This window comes from Pseudopipra pipra, chromosome 3, assembly GCF_036250125.1.
Source record: "Pseudopipra pipra isolate bDixPip1 chromosome 3, bDixPip1.hap1, whole genome shotgun sequence".
NCBI classification, from domain to species: Eukaryota; Metazoa; Chordata; class Aves; order Passeriformes; family Pipridae; genus Pseudopipra; species Pseudopipra pipra.
The window spans coordinates 76,366,838-76,372,837 of NC_087551.1; the positions used below are offsets into that span (position 1 = coordinate 76,366,838).

A 6,000-nucleotide genomic window follows, 5' to 3' on the forward strand; every position below is an offset into this window, starting at 1 on the left:
GACTGGAATTTGCATGGCATTCACTGATGGAATTTCACTTTTTGAAATTACATCTTTCATTTCTCAAGACAAAGAAACGTATTTCAAAGGCTTAGAAATGTACGTAGGTGTATAGACCCCCTACTACTACCCCAGTTCCCACAAGGTATCTGCCCATTGAGTGACTTAGCTGCCACTGACAGCATGAACCACAAAACATATTCTAGTGCAGGTACCTTGTCTGTGCAAAACTTCTTCCCTAGAAAAGAAGTCAAACATTGCAGGTCCACAGCAAGCCTGGTAATGGACTTCAGAGTCAAATCTAAGCTATTTCCAAGTTTTTCCACAGTTAAAAGTGCAACTAAAACACAAGTCTGATAAAATCTTGACAAAACATTTTTGCAATCCCACTCGGCCAGGTTACTCAGTAGTCAATAGCCGAAAGATCAATAGCCCACGAAAGATGGAAATGGCAAAAGACATGGCCTAGAACCCAGACTAACACCTGCCAGAACCTGCTACAGCTCCTTTCTGGCGTACATTAGACATTTCCCTTTCTATAAAAATCAGGCAGATTCAGGATGGCTGGTCCACATCGGAGCAGCCAGAACCAGGAGTTTCAAAGATCTCCTGGTATCCCAGTTTAAGCTGCCAAACGCCAACATCATTGCTTCATTTTCTTCTCTTGAAACTACCTCCTAGAGTTGCCTCTTGTCCCTGGAATTTCTTCAGACTTAGTAGGAATGTCCCTCAAAAAATGCTCTCCTAAGTGTGTTTCTTCTAAAATTGAAGGTTCTAAGTGTTCAAAGCAAAAAACTCAGTCAGGGGTAAAACCCACACATGAGCCAAAATGTTTTAACAAAAATTTGTTAAAAAAATTGTGTACAAGATCCTGTGAAAAATTTCAACTTATTACTTATTTTTAGTAATCAGAATTTGACAATAAAATTTCAGAAATATCTTGGAAATAAAAGCATCCCATTTACAAGCACACACTACTGCAATACAGTATGCATACAGAATGACAGAAGAGCAGACCTCATTTTATCTCGTAAGTGGTCAAAAGGCCAATTAAGTCAGAACAGAAAGAAGTGAAGATTTAGAAATCACTACGTCAAGGATCCTATGTCTTTCACTATCAAGTATAAATGTCAGATAATTCAAGAAATTGAGGAGATATACCACCACTACCAGTTAGTAATTTTTTGTGGGGAACAGTTAAAAATTAAAAATCAGGTTTTTAAAAATTTACTAATTGCTCAGAAAAATCTCTGTAATTTTCAGCCTTTTGGCACTTCTTCCCTATCTCCAAAGAAGAAAGATACAAAAATTTGAACACAAGATTCCCCTACGCTCCCTGCAATCAATTCTTGAGTAATTGAAGTCCTCAGAGCACAGAATACACTGGCAAGTACCATATGAAAATCTTAGATGGATGAGAAATATGAAGGATAATTTCTTTACAATAAAAGAATTAAAATGAGACAACTATGCGGTTACAGTAGGAAAGCGTAATTACAGTGGATGATATTTTTGTTTGGCCAGTTTTTCCTGATAACTCTGTCAACTGTTCTCACCCAAGTGATTAAATTAATTTCATTTTTCATTTAATCCAATTCCCATTTCTAGTTCAATTTATAATCATCACTTCCCCATACTAGTGTGGCACTAAATTACTGTCATTCTTGGCCATTAAGTTAATCATATTCCAGTCAGCAGAGATGATCAAAAACACCACAGTAGTGCCATGAATTTCTTATTGAATACACTCCTTTTTGCTACATTGTAGAAGCTGATCATCAGTGTCAGAAGCTCCGTTACATCAATTTCTGACTTTTCAGGCAGAAGCAACACCTTCTGAATTAAAAATAGAGATAACAAAAAAGTCTTTTTTTTTTTTTTAAATGAACACAGCATTTTTTCTGGTCAAATCACGCTTACTTTACTATGTAAGTACCCACTGAAGAAATGACCCATACAAGCATAAATGTCCATCTGCTACTGATCTTCCAACCATACTTCTCCTTACTGTAAACTCAAAATGTACTGCTCCTCTGAATAAAAAGAGAGGAAAAAAATAAACCACTTTCCTTGATGTTACTCAAATTTCTTTTTATGTTCAAGCTCAAATGCTGAGTCAAATTCACTTGCATGTTTAGCAACACACAGACTTTTAACAGGTGTTTCCATCTCAATCACAGTTGTTCATGTCCTTCGTACAGAGAAGAAGAATGGAAGAAAGACTAAAATTCCACTATAAAATCCCAGGGAATCTCAAGTTTCCTGCCTGAGGCAATATTCTACGCCATTTATTCAGGGCCAATTTGAAGTTCAGTCACTTTCAAACTTGCTTTCATGAAAATATACCCAGAAATTTAATTTCTGCATAGTCATCTTTAGTTTTAGAATATTACATTGTTTTCTAACAGTAAAGACAGTGCTTAATCTCATATTCTATGTGGTTTGTACAACACGCTGAGCTACAAAGTGTGAAATCTCAGTTTCCATATTAAAATTCCCTTCCTTAAAAGCACTTGCTCTCGCTTGGAATTGAATGCAAGGTACACCTGCCAATCAAACTGGACCATTTCTGAAGAAATCCTGAGGCAACTTCTTACCCCCTTGAAATATTAGGAGTACAATTTTCCCCCATCTGCCAACTCATTAGCTGCCCAAATGTACATTTCTTCATGCGTGCTTATACAGTAAGTGACAAGGACTTTTGTTAAATAAAACACAATATATTTATAAACACTGTAGGCATCTAAAAAAAAATCTTATGCTTAAGAGGCATTAATTGGTATGACTGCATTATTTTTAGTGTCCTACTAAAGTGAGAGCTTATTATCCTCCAAGAGTTTCTCAGAATACCCATACGTAGCTTAGTATTTCATACATAATAACTGTAAAGTGCTTTACAGATGCTGTCAAATTATTCACAATCTGAACAGCAGACAAAAGATTAAAGGAGTTTTTTGGGAATACTTTCAAAATTCAGTAAAAATTTTTCTTTGATCATCTGTATACTTGAACAACACAAAGAGATGTGACTGAGTAGCTGTATATTGGTGGATTTTTATGCATCTGTACTTATTCAGCACATCACTGGATTTCTGTAGGATCTGCTTAAACAGAAAACACTGTTATTGGACAAAAACTCTAAACTATTGAATGCGCCTCAGTGGTCTTACCCCTGCCAACTCCTTCATGCAGGTAGATCCCGGAATCAACAGGAATTGGCAAGGCTACAGTAATGCTTTACCCTATGCGCTACAGTTAACAGGATTCTGGCCTCTGGGTCCGCTCCTGTGTTTTTCACGACTGAACAAATGCTGCCACGAACATTTACGCAAATAAGACTTACCTCAACTTGCTTCTGAAACATTTGTAAGATATTCTCCTAGTCATACAAAACTGGAAAAATTTAAAACAAGCTTTAAAAAATGTAGTCACGCTATTTTGCTGAGATCAACGTCTGCAGTTTATCTCACCGTACAAAGACCTAAACTCCAACTCCATTTCTTTCACATTTCATTGCAGTGCCTGATGCCAAGCACGCTGCTTCCCACTGTTTGGTGTTACAGTTATGGATCAGCTGTCAGTCCGACTCCGCCGGAGCCCGCACAGGCGAGCCGGGCTCGCTCCACGGGCTGAATCCACCCTCCACCGATGGCCTGGGAAACTGGCAGCAACGAGCCCTTTGCAACCTGCAGCATCGCAGGGACACGAGACTTTTCGGTAGAAATGCTCCATATTGACCAAACAGGGAATTTCGTGCCGAGAACCAAATCTTTCTCCACCCTATGCTACAACCACCTGAGCAGCACCTTTAAATTCCGAGAGCTGCAGATTTAACGTTCCAGCTATCAAGGGGACTAGATCATTCCCAGCTGGGAGCTCTCGCATATGTAAGCACCCGAGAGGAGCAAAGGCTTGTTTCTGTCGCTCGAGCGAGTAGCTTTAAGTCCGGATACACGAAGAGCGCAGCTCGCACCAAGTAACGAGACGCGTTCCAGCGCCCGTCTCGAGGCGGCAGAGCCATGTTTCATGGAGCCGTCACAACCCGAGCGCCCGGAGCACGTCCCCGCATAACCCCGCGGGAAGCGGGACTCACGGCGCCCCGGAGCCACCTCCGGGCTCCGGGTCATCCTCCCTCCCCCCGCACTCCCCGCCGCTTCCCACGCGGAGCCGAGGGCCGGCGGCAGCGCGGCCGGTACCCGGGGGCGCCCCGGCGGCCGGAGCTGCCGCTTGACCCGTCTCCCTGGCAACGGGGACACTCGCCCCCTCCCTTCCCCATCACAGCCCCCCTTCCCCACGGCAGCGGTGCTGAGCGACCAGGTCGGCGGGGCGCGACCGGCGGCCGCCCCCCGCCCTCGCCCCGGTCCTGGTTAGGTAACACGGGCGGCAAAGCGCCGCCTCGGGCCCGGCCGCTCGCTCACCTCGCGGCAGGTGCTGGGGCCGCGCACGGCAGTGGCGGCGCCGCCTCTCCACCCTGCTCCGCTCCGCTCCGCTCCGACGGCAGCGCCGGGACGAGCCTGGGGGAAGCAGCTCCCGCGCCGTAGACCTGCCGTCCCGGCTGTGCCGCTCCGGTGCCCGAGCAGGAGGAGCTTACCCGCCCCGCCCAGTGCGCAGCGGCGGCCCTGGAGGGCCGCACCTGCCGGAGGAGGAGGAGGAGGCGGGTTGGGCCGCGGGATCACGCTGTCGGCTGTCGGTCGCTCCCGAGGTGTTGGAGGTCCGCCACTGCAGCCCGCCGTGCCCGCGGGAGGAGAGGGCTGCCGAGCTTCCCAGCGCCGGGTTCGCGGCCCTGCGGAAGGGCTGGAAGGAGAAGGCCTGGTTGAGCCCTTAAAAAGAACCAAGTTTGAAGGTAGAGCACCTGGACAGTGCTGTAATATATAGGAGAAAATATCATTTTGAGAATTGAACGGAGCCGCTTTAGTTTTGAGCAGAGTCTGCCTCTCGCTACGAGATTTTCTTAGGAGTCAGTTCCTGTCTTCTGATCTGTGCAGTTAATCTAGAAAACAATAGATTCCAAAAATCTCTGCTTTCATCTCCACCATAGCTCCATGTTAAATTTTACATCAGAGGAGTTCAAGCCTCATATTGTCTCATATGACAATTCCCTAAGACATTTTTCAGTGTGTGGGCCTTCAGTTAAGCCTACTGACATGAGCTGCCCTGCTCTAAGGTGTCCATGGAAGGTATCTAGAAATAACGCAATTCCTCATCTGTAGAGCAGACAGCAACAACTGGAAAATTGGTTCAGAGTGTGTGGATGCCAGATGCAGTATATGGAGTGGTTTGGGTAGTAATGCAAACCTTCCCTAAGTGTCAAGCAGGCTGGTGCTGATGCAGTGCAATACCAGGCAGAGGCCCATTTCTGTTCCAAAACAGAGTCAGAAAGACAAGGCCAACGCTTCGTACCAGGGCCATTTAACTCACATGCAACACAAAATTGTTGTGGCTACAGTACCTTTCATTCCATGGCTATTTTGATCAGTGTTAGCTTAAACATATCCACACCTTGCTGCACTGCACAGTGTGTGGACATGACAAGCAGTGAATAGAGTCTCCCTAAGACACTTCTGAGCCACTGTAACTAGGAGCTTGGCAGGAGCTTGAGTGCAGAACTGCAGGATGCACAGTGCTGGTGGCTGAGGTGAGCAGAACGTGAGCAGAGGGCAGTTGGCTGGAGCTCGAGTGGCTGAAAAAGCATTATGGGGCCGTCAGTGCTTTGCCTCTTTCCCTGGCAGATTGGCCCCGAGACCCAGCATGTCTTACTTGCACTTCAGGCAAGTGGTTAGATGAAGAATGCAAAGGGCAAGAACATCCAGGTGGTGGTGTGGTGCAGGCCTTTTAATGCCTTGGGATTTAGAGCAAGTGCCTATTTTGTAGACTGTAGACTTTCAAGCAAGAAAACAAATTATAGAGTATGGAGGAGTCATGGACAACTGATATGTACAGGAGTGTAGTCATATTCTGGATAATGAAGTTATTATAGGTACAACTGTACAGTGATCATTT

At 45.1% G+C, this 6,000-nt stretch overlaps 1 protein-coding gene across 6 annotated transcripts in view; it reads right to left on the minus strand.

Moving 5' to 3' along the window:
• The window catches only part of KLHL32 (kelch like family member 32), a 123,836-nt gene extending 119,285 nt beyond the window's left edge, over positions 1-4,551 (minus strand). For 3 of the 6 annotated variants that reach the window (XR_010429342.1, XM_064649917.1, XM_064649924.1), the window contains exon 1: positions 4,419-4,551. The gene's annotated coding sequence lies outside the window, so the exon portion shown is untranslated. Of the gene's footprint in view, positions 1-3,343; positions 3,423-4,418 lie in introns of those variants that run through there. The other 3 variants (XM_064649920.1, XM_064649921.1, XM_064649918.1) reach the window with 3 other exon arrangements.
• Positions 4,552-6,000: the final 1,449 nt, after the last annotated feature.